The 12,706-nt window shown below is 46.1% G+C and overlaps 1 long non-coding RNA gene across 2 annotated transcripts in view; it reads right to left on the bottom strand.

Annotated features, from left to right (window-relative positions):
- LOC130267966 (uncharacterized) overlaps positions 1-12,178 on the bottom strand; it is a 29,301-nt gene extending 17,123 nt beyond the window's left edge. For both annotated transcript variants that reach the window (XR_008843354.1, XR_008843356.1), the window contains exons 1-2: positions 12,125-12,178; positions 7,005-7,076 (exon numbers count right to left, since the gene is read on the bottom strand). This is a non-coding gene — a long non-coding RNA (uncharacterized LOC130267966). The remainder of the gene's footprint in view (positions 1-7,004; positions 7,077-12,124) is intronic.
- Between the last annotated feature and the right edge of the window lie 528 nt (positions 12,179-12,706).

Here is a 12,706-nt window from a genome sequence, read left to right as displayed (position 1 = left end):
GCCATTTTGTAACTTTTAGGGGCTTATACCGCCCAGCCAAAGGAGAGGTTAAAATTTTTGAAAAGGGCGTATTTATCTGAGTTATTGTTCATTTTTGCTCTATCTTCAGTTTCTCTGTTAGGTTTTTCTAAAGTCTCCTTTCTTTCTTCTCGCTTCTATGGTTTTTCTCTTTCTTGGGGTGATTGGGAGGAAGAAATGTTCCCTCTTTTTCCGATGCGGTTTCAGGCTTACCTCTTGAAAATTCACAAAACAATTGGTTTCTGGTTCTCATCAACTCGAACCCACACTGGGGTCTCCCATCCATGCTACTACCAGGACCTTGCTGTTTAGCTGTCTGTCCCACTTGCTGCAAGATCTCCATAGACCACAATGGGCCTATTGGTTTCAATAGTCAGAAAAAAAATCACAATGTTATAGATCTAGCCCATTCATTCCTATACACCAACAGAACCTTTACAACAGACCCTGGAGGCTGACGTCACACTCAGCCTCCAATGGCTTCCAGTCCCGCCAAAATTCAAATGTATAATGTGTTATTTTATTCATGTATGTGAGTATATAAAAAAGATGCTTTACTTATACAATGTAACCTGGACCTGAGAAAGTAGCGAGCCCCTCCAAAACGCGTAGTCCAACCCTGTATGTCACTTTTTTATGATTAATTATAAAAAGTACTACTACTTTACACCCGACTCCTGTGTCATCACGCCAGTGTAGCGCTACAGTGCCACAATCGGATCTTCACTGGAAGGACAGGGAAACCCCTGCCGGTATTCCCACCTCCCACATCTGTACTCCTGCTTATCTGGTAGGTGACATTATGCAGCGTTATAAACAAGTCCATTCATTTTAACCTCCCACTAGTAGTATGGAAAATGTTCTTCTCTAATGATAAATAATCTGCTTTTAACATGGTGTTCAAACTATATAACATTTAGACCTTTTATGAAAGACATCTGAGAATCTTTGTAAGCTCTCCAGTCTCTCCTGAAGAGAAGCCAATCTTTGGATACAAATCAAGTACTAAGAATGCAATTTTTACATTTGTCTGTAGAGGCGCTGCAGGGAAAAAGGTTTTAGTTTCATTTGGTTGTCTAGGCTCCATCTTTTTGTTCTTACAGTAGTTGATGTTCCTGTCTCTCACATTGGCCTTCTTTGACAATTATCTGATTCCCATAAATCTTCTCCCCCCCCCCTCCCCCTCCATCACAGATGTGTCTGGCTGACTAGTAAATTGTTTGATTTTGAAAGGATTTTAAATTTGTTAAACTACTTTGTGTGTAGATGAGTGCAAAGTAGTTGAGCCTTTGTGTGTTCATGAGCCTTTGTGTAGATGAGGCTTGGCACTCCATGTAAAAACTAGATGTTTTTAAATTAGCCCACAATGCCACTTAAGTAACTAAATTCTTCCTTGTCTTGAATTATTTTTTCCCAGGTGTGGTTGTGTAACAATGCTAAAGTCTCCAAACAAAGCAATAGCAGTGAAGCAATGGGAGCAAAGATGGATTAAAACCTGCCTATGTGGAGGACTGTGGAGAAAAATGCCCCATACCTACTCATGACATCTCACCTTCCCCAAGTTTAAGAAAAAAAAAGACTGTTTGAATCTTGGCACTTGTGTTTGACTTAACAAAGTCCATATATCAAGTCTGTGGTTTAAAGTTTTTTAATAATTCTTTATCCATCTACCAGTTTCAGTCCATTGCTAAGTCTCCAAGGCTTTCTCGAGAGATCACCTAACTGTAAATATGAGTTACTGTATTAGGAATAAAAACTTCTTTTTTATATTTGGTGTCACTGTTAAGTAAAAGCAGATAACTTAGAATTAGTCTTGGGTAATATTTTCCTGTCCTTTTAATGGATATAAGTTAATTTACTATTCCTCCTTTAAGGGGTACTCCGCCCCTAGACATTTTCTCCCCTATCCAAAGGATAGGGGATAAGATGTCAGTACGCCGCGGTCCCGCTGCTGGGGACCCCTGGGATCCCCGCTGCGGCACCACGCTATCATTACAGCACAGAGCGAGTTCGCTCTGTGCGTAATGACGGGCGATACGGGGGACGAAGCAGCGTGACATCATGGCGCCGCCCCTCGTGACATCACGGCCCGTCCCCTTAATGCAAGTCTATGGGAGGAGGCGTGACGACCGCCACGCCCCCTCCCATAGACTTGTATTGAAAGGGGCGGACCGTGACGTAACGATGCTCCGGCCCCTGTACTGCCCATCATTACGTGCAGGGAGAACTCGCTCTGTGCTGTAATGATAGCGCGGTGCCGCAGCGGGGATCCCAGGGGTCCCCAGCAGCGGGACCGCGGCGTACTGACATCTTATCCCCTATCCTTTGGATAGGGGATAAGATGTCTAGGGGCGGAATACCCCTTTAAAGGGGTTATGCATAATTAGTAAATCAGATATGATTCTTTAAAAGAGCACCACACTAGGATCACGGCATCTCAAGAGTTAAAGGGGTACTCCGCCGGAAACTATTTTTTTTAATATCAACTGGCTCCGGAAAGTTAAACAGATTTGTAATTTACTTCTTTTAAAAAATCCTACTCCTTCCTTATCAGATGCTGTATGCTCCACAGGAAGTTATTTTCTTTTTGAATTTCTTTTCTGCCTGACCACAGTGCTCTCAGCTGACACCTCTTCATGAGCAAAGCCCCATAGCAAACCTATGCAGCTCTAGACAGTTCCTGACATGGACAGAGGGGTCAGCAGAGATCACTGTGGTCAGACTGAAATGAAATTCAAAAAGAAAAGACCACCACGCTGCTTTAATGCTTGGAGCAGCACCTCACCCAGTCGTGGAGGTTTATCTTGCCAGTAGAAGGATCTCAGAACACCACCCAACTTCACAAATAACCTCTTAGGGGGAATCAGGGGGGACAAATGGAAAACATACAGAAACGTAAGGAGATATATCATTTTGAAATTTTTTTATTCTACCCGATAATGAGGCAAGGAGGTCCAGGATTGCAATCCGGCAGCCATAGAGGCCAGAACAGGATTCAGATTGAACACCATATAATCCCTCAGACACGCAGTCACCTCTACTCCAAGATATCTAAATTGGGTAACCACCTGCAAACCATTGGGAAAGAGAGGGCAGAGGATCAGCAACCACCGACAAAGGCATCAGGGAAGATTTTGGCCAGTTAATCCTCAAGTCCGAGAAGGAACCAAAGCTTTCCAGAAGATCAAATAAAGCCTCCAGGGAACCACGAACATCCGCTAAGTAGACCAAAGTATCGTCTGCATACATGGAGACCTTCAAGGGACCCCCTACGTAACCCATGGATATCAGGTGAAGCTCTGATGGCCGCTGCCAACAGTTCAACAGCTTAAGCAAACAGAAACGGAGACGGCAGACACCCCTGCCTTTTACCCCTGCCCAGTAAAAAAAGAGTCAGAGATATCCAAATGTGTGCGTATTCTAGCCCTCGGATTATCGTATAGCAAACTTACCCAAGCTCTGAACCTCGGACCAAAAGGAAGGATCCTCAACACTGTCCAAAGATAAGGCCATTCTACTAAATCAAAAGCCTTATAAATGTCAAGACTGACCACGTAGCCCACAGGAGCATCATTCTCCGCAGCAGCAATATTAAGATGTGAGTGTTTAACATTAATGTCTGTAGCTCTCCCAGGCATAAATCCCATCTGATCAGGATGAACGATAACCGCTATGACCCCTTTAAGGCGATTAGCCAGAATCTTAGCCAAAAGTTTAATATCTACATTAAAGGGGTACTCCACCCCTAGACATCTTATCCCCTATCCAAAGGATAGGGGATAAGATGTCAGATCATCGCGGTCCCGCTGCTGGGGACCTCCGGGATTGCCGCTGCGGCACCCCGCTGTCATTACAGCACAGAGCGAGTTCGCTCTGCACGTAATGACAGGCAGTACAGGGGCTGAAGCATCGTTACGTCACGGCTCCGCCCCTCATGACGTCACGGCCCGCCCCCCTCAATACGAGTCTATGGGAGGGGGCGTGGTGGTCGTCACGCCCCTGCCATAGACTTGTATTAAGGGGGCGGGCTGTGATGTCACGAGGGGCGGAGCCATGAAGTCACTGCTCCGTCCCCTGTATCGCCCGTCATTACGCACAGAGCGAACTCGCTCTGTACAGTAATGACAGCGGGGTGCCGCAGTGGCAATCCCGGGGGTCCCCAGCAGTGGGACCGCGGCAATCTGACATCTTATCCCCTATCCTTTGGACAGGGAATAAGATGTCTAGGGGCGGAGTACCCCTTTAAGGAGGGAGATCAGTTGGTAAGAATCTGGCTGAGTCAGATCCTTCCCCGGCTTGGTGAGAACCACAATAAGGGCTTCCCTCATGGAGTCCGGAAGTTTCCCAGTCTCCGCAGCAACGCTAAAGAGATTTTGCAAAATAGGGATCAGCCTCTCCTCGTTCACCCTATACCAGTCCCCAATCGTACCGTCTAAACCCAGAGTTTTCCCCGTTTGCAGCGAAGCAATAAGCAGGGAGACTTCCTCAGCAGAAAAGGGGGCATCTAAAGCAGTTGCCTGTGCCTATTAGGCATTTAAGGGGCAATTCCCTCAAAAACAAGATTATGCCCTGTGGGATATCTGACAAGTCCCGCTAAACATAATTAATAAACAGCGGGTCCGTCTTCAACACCCCAGATTCTCCTTTAATACATGGACTGGATACCACCGGCCTACTCTCCCTAGTTTATACGCCAGCAGCTTACCATTTTTGTCTCCAAACTCAAAAAGGGCCGCCTCCCTATCCACCATCGTTTTCTGAATTCTCTCCTTCTGACTAATCAATAAAGCTCTCTGGGCCTTAACTCAATTCCTCTCTACTTCGGGGGAAGGGTTTCTCACCATTTCCGCCTCCAAAACCCCAATCTCCATCTGCAGTGCCCTACTCCCTAGCAGAATAACAATCCTCTGTCCCGCAACCCCTGCCATAAATGCACTCCTAACATGCGCCTTATAAGCATCCCACTGCACTAATTTGTAGGGGTGAGACCTGTTATGTTCCCCAAAACAATTATGAGCTTCATGCAATGAGGCAGCCACCACCTCCTCCTGCAGCCAGCCAGGGTGCATAAGCCAAATTCTAGAGGAACGACTAGGGACCAAACATAGGGTGAGTACAAGAGCTGAGTGGTCTGAGATCCCCCTAGTGGTGTACGTGATATCTCTTACCATACATAGGAAAGTGTTTGAACTGGGGTCAAATGGATTCCATATATGGGCAACTAGGTCAATTGGAACAGGAAGGACAGGAGATCTGATGACGCATACACTAAATCAATTCTGGAGGACATTTTATGGACTGCTTAATAAAAGAACACTGGGTCAGATGGGTGCTTCCACCATACCTCAGTAAGAGACAACGCAGAACTCCAGGCTTTAGACCAGGAGAGACAGAATCCACCGCACCAGTGTGATTGACAATTGGATTCGGAACTGCATTAAAATCACCTATAATAAGAACAGCAAGAGGGGGAAATGAAAGCATTTTAGACGTAATACACTCTAAGACATCAACATGAAACTCAGGGGGACATACACTGCCGCCAGGAGAAAACTAAAGGCATGTAAGGAGCAGTGGACAATCACATCTTCCAAAATGATCATAAGCCACCTGTTCAATTACCAGGTGGAGGGATTTAGACACTAACAGGGACACCCCCCTAGCGGAAGAAGAGAGTGATAACACCTTGCAATCCATGCCCTCTTTAGGGCTAAGATTGGTTGCCCTGTGATGTGAGTTCCCTGGGGCCTGGCGTTTGATAAAATCTAGACGCAGAAATCTTTTAAACTTAGAGTTGAGACCTCTGACATTCCAACTCAATACCTTTAAGCGTTCCCGTAATCCCAATAGAGAATAAAATATATCTGGAAAAACCAACTGGGCTGAAAACTCCTCCTTGGGGGGCTCTCTCCGACCACACACACCACATACACACCAACACAGCAGACATACGAACATTAGACCAAAACAACACAAAAACAAATAATATAGCAATAACATCCCCATTAAACCCTGTCTTACACTGGGAATAAATGTAAAACTAGACCCTAAACTCTAACAGATGGGCAGTAGCAAGAAGTCAAGTACTCGAACCATCCCACTCCCTCTCCCCAACCCAACCTCAACTAAAGTAGCTAAGTGGGCCAACTCTCTAAAAGGCCCCTTAAACTGGTCAGATACTTGTAGATGAGCGTCTGCAGGTTGTCTCTTAGCAGGGAAACCTTGGATAGAAACCCTAACTCCCTAGCCTAACAAGACTAACTAAAAGGCGGGGAGCAGCAGGAGTCTTGACATGGAAGTCTGTCCGGAGGGCCCGCCACAGGTGCAGCGTCCACCCACTGCAGTGCCTCAGCTGGCAAGTAAAGAACTGTGCATTCGCTTCATCCACCACTTGAAGCCTGGCCGGGAACAGCATCCCATAGCGGTACAGTATCCTTTAGTGCGCAGGCGAAGATGGACTTCCGTAATTTAATCCTCTGTTTACGGAGTTCAGTGGAGAAGTCCGGATAGAAGGCAGCCCTGGAGTCATTAAAGCGCACCTCTCCTTTGATGCGAACCGCCCCCAAGACAGGGGCGGATCCAGAGTAGAGTCTCGGGAGGGGCACTATTAGAGTATTTTGTGTTGGCGGACAGAAAATAAGATGTTGCTCACGGAACTTACAATATTATTAAATGTATCATACAGTCCTAACCTTGTTTAAGACTCTTAGGCCGTGCACACATGTCAGAATAATAATCAAATATACCAATTGCCACAGAATGGGAAAGTACTAAAGAGGTTTTTACCATTTAAAACTACAGCTCCCAGTATGACCTAAGTAGTGGTAAGGGGATGCTGGGAGTTGTTGTTTCACCCATCATTACTGCAGAACTTACAAGTGACTCCAGCTCTGATGGGAGACACACAGGAGGATACAGAATGATATCAGTGATTACAGTTGACGTCTTCTCTATAGTCTTTCCTTATCTAATTCAGATGTACTTACCACGGGACTTGTTCCAGCTAAATCTTTGCAGAACTTGACGCCCAGATAGCTCCTCACTACGATTCTGATCCTCTATATTCAAACAAATATTATTCTAAACCTGCCAGACACTGTATTCTTCGAATATAATACTGGCACATACCTTCTGAATATAATTCTGACACACTGTATCCCCTGAATAAACAACACACTGTACCCTCTGAATATAATACCGTGACACACCGTACCCTCTGAAAATAATACTATCATACACTGCACCCTCTGAATATAATACTACCACACACTGTGCCCTCTGAATATAATACTACCACACTGTGCCCTCTAAATTTAATACTACCAAACACTGCACTCTCTGAATATACTACCACACACTGCACTCTCTGAATATAATACTACCACACACTGCACTCTGAATATAATACTACCAAACACTGCACTCTCTGAATATAATACTACCACACACTGTACCTTCTGAATATAATACTATCATACACTGCACCCTCTGAATATAATACTACCACACACTGTGCCCTCTGAATATAATACTACCGAACACTGCACTCTCTGAATATAATACTAGGACACATTGCACTCTCTGAATATAATACTACCACACACTGCACTGTCTGAATATATCTTGCTGTGCAGTGCACCCTCTGAATAAAATACCCAAATGTATTGTTGCCCATAAAAAAAATGTACCACCCCAGAAATTCCTCATAATCTACAATATACTTCTGAAATACAAAACACTCTGTGCCTTCACATATAGTAATAATGCCCCATCTTGTGCCCCTACATATAATAATTATGACCCGTCCTGTCCCCCCCACATAATAATGCCCTGTGCCCCTAACATATATTGCCCCCTGTGCTGTGCCCCTCACATATAATGCCCCATCATGCGTCCCTCACATATAATGCCCCCATCATGTTCCCCTCACATATAATGCCCTTCGTGCTGTGCCCCTCACAAATAATGCTCCTGTTATATGCCCCACACATATAATGCCCCCTGTGCTGTGCCCTTCACATATAATGCCCCGTTCTTTTCCCCTCACATATAATGCCCCGATCATGTGCCCCTCGTATATAATGCCCCCATCATGCACCCCTCACATATAATGCCCCCATCATGCACCCCTCACATATAATGCCCCGTGCTGTGCCCTTCCCATATAATGCCCCCGTTCTTTGCCCCTCACATATAATGCCCCCATCATGCGCCCCCTCACATATAATGCCCCCTGTCCTGTCCCCTCAGGGGGCATTATATGTGAGGGGAACAGCACAGGGCGCATTATATGTTTGGGGCACATGACAGGAGCATTATATGTGAGGGGCGCATGATGGTGCATTATATATGAGGGGCATAGGATGGGGGCATTATATATGAGGGGCGCATGATGAGGGCATTATATGTGTGGGGCACAGCACAGGGGGCATTATATGTGTGGGGCACAGCACAGGGGGAATTATATCATATAATGCCCCCTGTGCTGTGCCCCTCACATATAATACCCCCTGTGCTGTGCCCCCCACACATATAATTTATATGTGTGGGAACAGCCCAGGGGCCATTATATGTGAGGGGCACAGCACAGGGGGCATTATATGTGAGGGGCACAGCACAGGGGGCCCCCTGTCATGTGCTCTTCACATATAGTGCCCCCAGTGCTTTGCCTTGCAGCCCCTCACATTAAAAATTCCCCTAAGTTTTTAAATCCTCCTCCCCCTCCTCCTGTACGATATAGTGCCCTTAACAGTGGCACATATTCTGTCCCCCAAATCCCCTGGGCCCTGAGCATACTCTAAGTACTTACTGTACGCTGGCCGCGGGGACGGAATTTCCAGGCGCCGACGCGATGATGTGACGTCATCGCGCCGGCCTGCAGTGGATTGCGACCCCGCAGCTCACATGCTGTGTACTCACAGCCAGTGGCGTTGCTAGGGTTTGTGTCACCCGTTGCGGTAGAAAATAGTGTCACCCCAACATGCTGGGAGTTGTAGTTTTGCAACAGCTGGAGGCACCCTGGTTGGGAAACACTGACATAGATAGATAGGGAATATATATAGACCAGGGGTTCTCACCTATTTTTAGTGAGGGTCCGCTTTTCCAGGTCTGCCATCCGGTAAAGGTCCAAGCTGTATGCTAATGCTTGGTGCACACCTAGCGGCCTCAGCGCCATGAAGGCAATAGCAAACTAACAACTGAAGTGTGGAGGATGTATAACCTGAATACTGCTGCACACTGTAACCACTGGATATAATACTGCCACACACTGTACCCACTGAATATAATACTGCCACACACTGTACCCCTGAATATAATACTATCATACACTGCACCCCCTGAATATAATATTGCCACACACTGTACCCCCTGAATATATTACTGCCACACACTGGGCCCCTGAATATAATACTGTCACACACTGTATCCATGAATATAATACTGCCACACACTGTACCCCCTGAATATAATACTGCCACACACTGTACCCCCTGAATATAATATTGACACACACTGTACCCCCTGAATATATTACTGCCACACACTGGGCCCCTGAATATAATACTGCCACACACTGTGCCTCTGCTATATTACTGCCACACACTGTACCCCTGAATATAATACTGCCACACACTGGGCCCCTGAATATAATACTGCCACACACTGCACTCTCTGAATATAATACTGCCACACACTGTACCCCCTGAATATAATATTGCCACACACTGTACACCCCGAAAATATTTCTGCCACACACTGGGCCCCTGAATATAATACTGCCACACACTGTGCCTCTGCTATATTACTGCCACACACTGTACCCCTGAATATAATACTGCCACACACTGGGCCCCTGAATATAATACTGCCACACACTGCACTCTCTGAATATAATACTGCCACACACTGTACCCCCTGAATATAATACTGCCACACACTGTACCCCTGAATATAATACTACCACACACTGGGCCCCTGAATATAATACTGGCACACACTGTACCCCTGAATATACTACTGCCACACACTGTATCCCTGAATATAATACTACCACATACTTTGCCCTGAATATAAACCTGCCACCCACTGTGCCCCTGGTATATTACTGCTACCCACTGTGCCCCTTAAAATAATACTGCCATTCACTGTGCCTCTGAAAATAATTCTGCCACACACTGGGCCCCTGTTATATTACTGCCACACACTGGGCCCCTGTTATATTACTGCCACACACTATTCCCCTGCAACATTACTTGCAGATGCTATGCTCTAACGCTGACTAATTGTACCTCTGTGTCTCTTAAAACAATAAAATGAAGCCACTGTGCCTATAGAATGAATGATGCCACTGTGACCCCAGAATTAATGATGCCACTGTACCCACAGAATTAATGATGCCACTGTACCCACAGAATTAATGATGCCACTGTGTCCCACATAAATAATGATGCCACTGTATCCCCAGAATTAATGATGTCACTGTGCCTACAGAATTAATGATGCCCCTGTGCCCCACAGAATTAATGATGCCACTGTGCCTACAGAATTAATGATGCCACTGTGACCACAGAATTAATGATGCCACTGTGACCACAGAATTAATGATGCCTCTGTGACCACAGAATTAATGATGCCACTGTACCCACAGAATTAATGATGCCTCTGTGACCACAGAATTAATGATGCCACTGTGCCCCATAGAATTAATGATGCCTCTGTGACCACAGAATTAATGATGCCTCTGTGACCACAGAATTAATGATGCCACTGTACCCACAGAATTAATGATGCATCTGTGACCACAGAATTAATGATGCCACTGTGCCCCACAGAATTAATGATGCCTCTGTGACCACAGAATTAATGATGCCACTAGGACCACAGAATAAGTGATGCCACTGTGACCACCGAATAAGTGATGCCACTGTACCCATATAATTAATGATGCCACTGTACCCACAGAATTAATGATGCCACTGTACCCACAGAATTAATCACACAACTGTATCTCCAGAATTAATGATGCCACTGTGCCTACAGAATTTATGATGCCATTGTGCCCACAGAAGTATTGATGCCACTGTGCCCCACAGAATTAATTATGCCACAGTACCCACAGAAATGATGATGCCACTGTGCCTACAGAATTAAGGATGCTACTGTGCCCCACAAAATTAAGGATGCCACTGTGACCACAGAATTTATGATGCCACTGTGCCCACAGAATTTAGGATGCCACTGTGCCCACATAATTAAGGATGCCACTATACCCACAGAATTAAGGATGCCACTATACCCACAGAATTAAGGATGCCACTGTGTTCCGCAAAATTAATGATGCCACTGTACCCACAGAATTAATGATGCCACTGTACCCCAGAATTAATGCCACTGTGCCCCCATATGAACTTTGCCACTGTAACTATCCATTTGTTGTAAAACTACAACTCCCATCATTCACAGACAAAAGGTCATGATGGTAGCTGTAGTTCTACAATAACTTGAGAGTCACAGATGGGGGAACCCAAACTTTTACCTGAGAGCTTAGGATCGCCGTCCCAGGTCCCGCACTGCTCCGCTGCTCTGGCCTCTTCTAGTCAGGCCTGGCCAGAGCAGATGATGCAGGCAGCTAATCGTGCTGCCTGCATCATAGGAGAAGCGCCGGGCAGGGACACAGCGCTCCTTTGCTCTGGGCCGCGGCTATTCATTTGTATTGGCGTCTCAAAGACACAGCTACAAATGAATAAGGTGAGATCCAGCGGATGGTCCGAACGACTGGCGGACGCAGTCCGGATCTGCCAGTTCAGTACCCCTGATATAGGACATAGATCAATGTTTCCTAACCAGGGTGACTCCATTTGTTGCAAAACTACAAAACTTACATTTTGTAGTTTTGAACAGCTGGAGGCACCTTGTTAAGGAAACACTGATCTATGTCCTATCTCAGTGTTTCCCAACCAGAGTGCCTCCAGCTGTTACAAAACTGCAACTCCCAGCATGCATGGACAGCAATGTAGCTTTGCTTTGGAGACACCTTGGTTGGGAAACAGGGAGGGATGATGCTGGAAAAGGGTGTGCATGGATGGTGGGGGGTAGTTTATCTTACCTGCCTTAGAACACTGCTGGGCTCCTGTATCCTCCAGGCACTTCCTGCTTGCTGGGGTCATGTGATGTTTTGGTGTCACATGACCCAAGCAGAGCAGTAGAAAGCTGCCAATCAGGAAGAAGAGAAGCCGAGTAAGTGCCCGATAACTCCACAGACTTACTGTGTGCACGCTCCCTCTGCACTGCAGACTGAGTATACAAAAATAGCTAATGATAGGGATGAACGCTGGGACAGGGTGTCACCCCACCATTCTAGGGGGCAGCAATCTCGGGGGGGGGGGGGGGGGCAATTGCCCCGTTGCCCCCCGCTGGATCCGCCACTGCCGCAAGATAGCGTCTTTGTCAAAATAATGAAACCAATGAAACCATTTTGCCAAGAACTGTCTGGGAGGGCCTCCCAGGGGAGGGGGTATGGCTGGGACCCTATGCTATGCGCCCTCTCTACGGTAAAGTAAGGTGTAAAGGTGTCAGCGGGTAGTATCTCCTTCATGGCATAACAAGGAAAATAGTCCGGCTCCCACGTGGATAAAATAGAATACTTTAATATACCAAAATAAAAATCCAAAACACACTGTGAATTAAA

This window comes from Hyla sarda, chromosome 1 (assembly GCF_029499605.1).
Source record: "Hyla sarda isolate aHylSar1 chromosome 1, aHylSar1.hap1, whole genome shotgun sequence".
In the NCBI taxonomy this organism is placed as follows: domain Eukaryota; kingdom Metazoa; phylum Chordata; class Amphibia; order Anura; family Hylidae; genus Hyla; species Hyla sarda.
The sequence above is the reverse complement of the archived record's forward strand: the minus strand, read 5'-3'. Positions and strand labels throughout refer to the sequence as shown.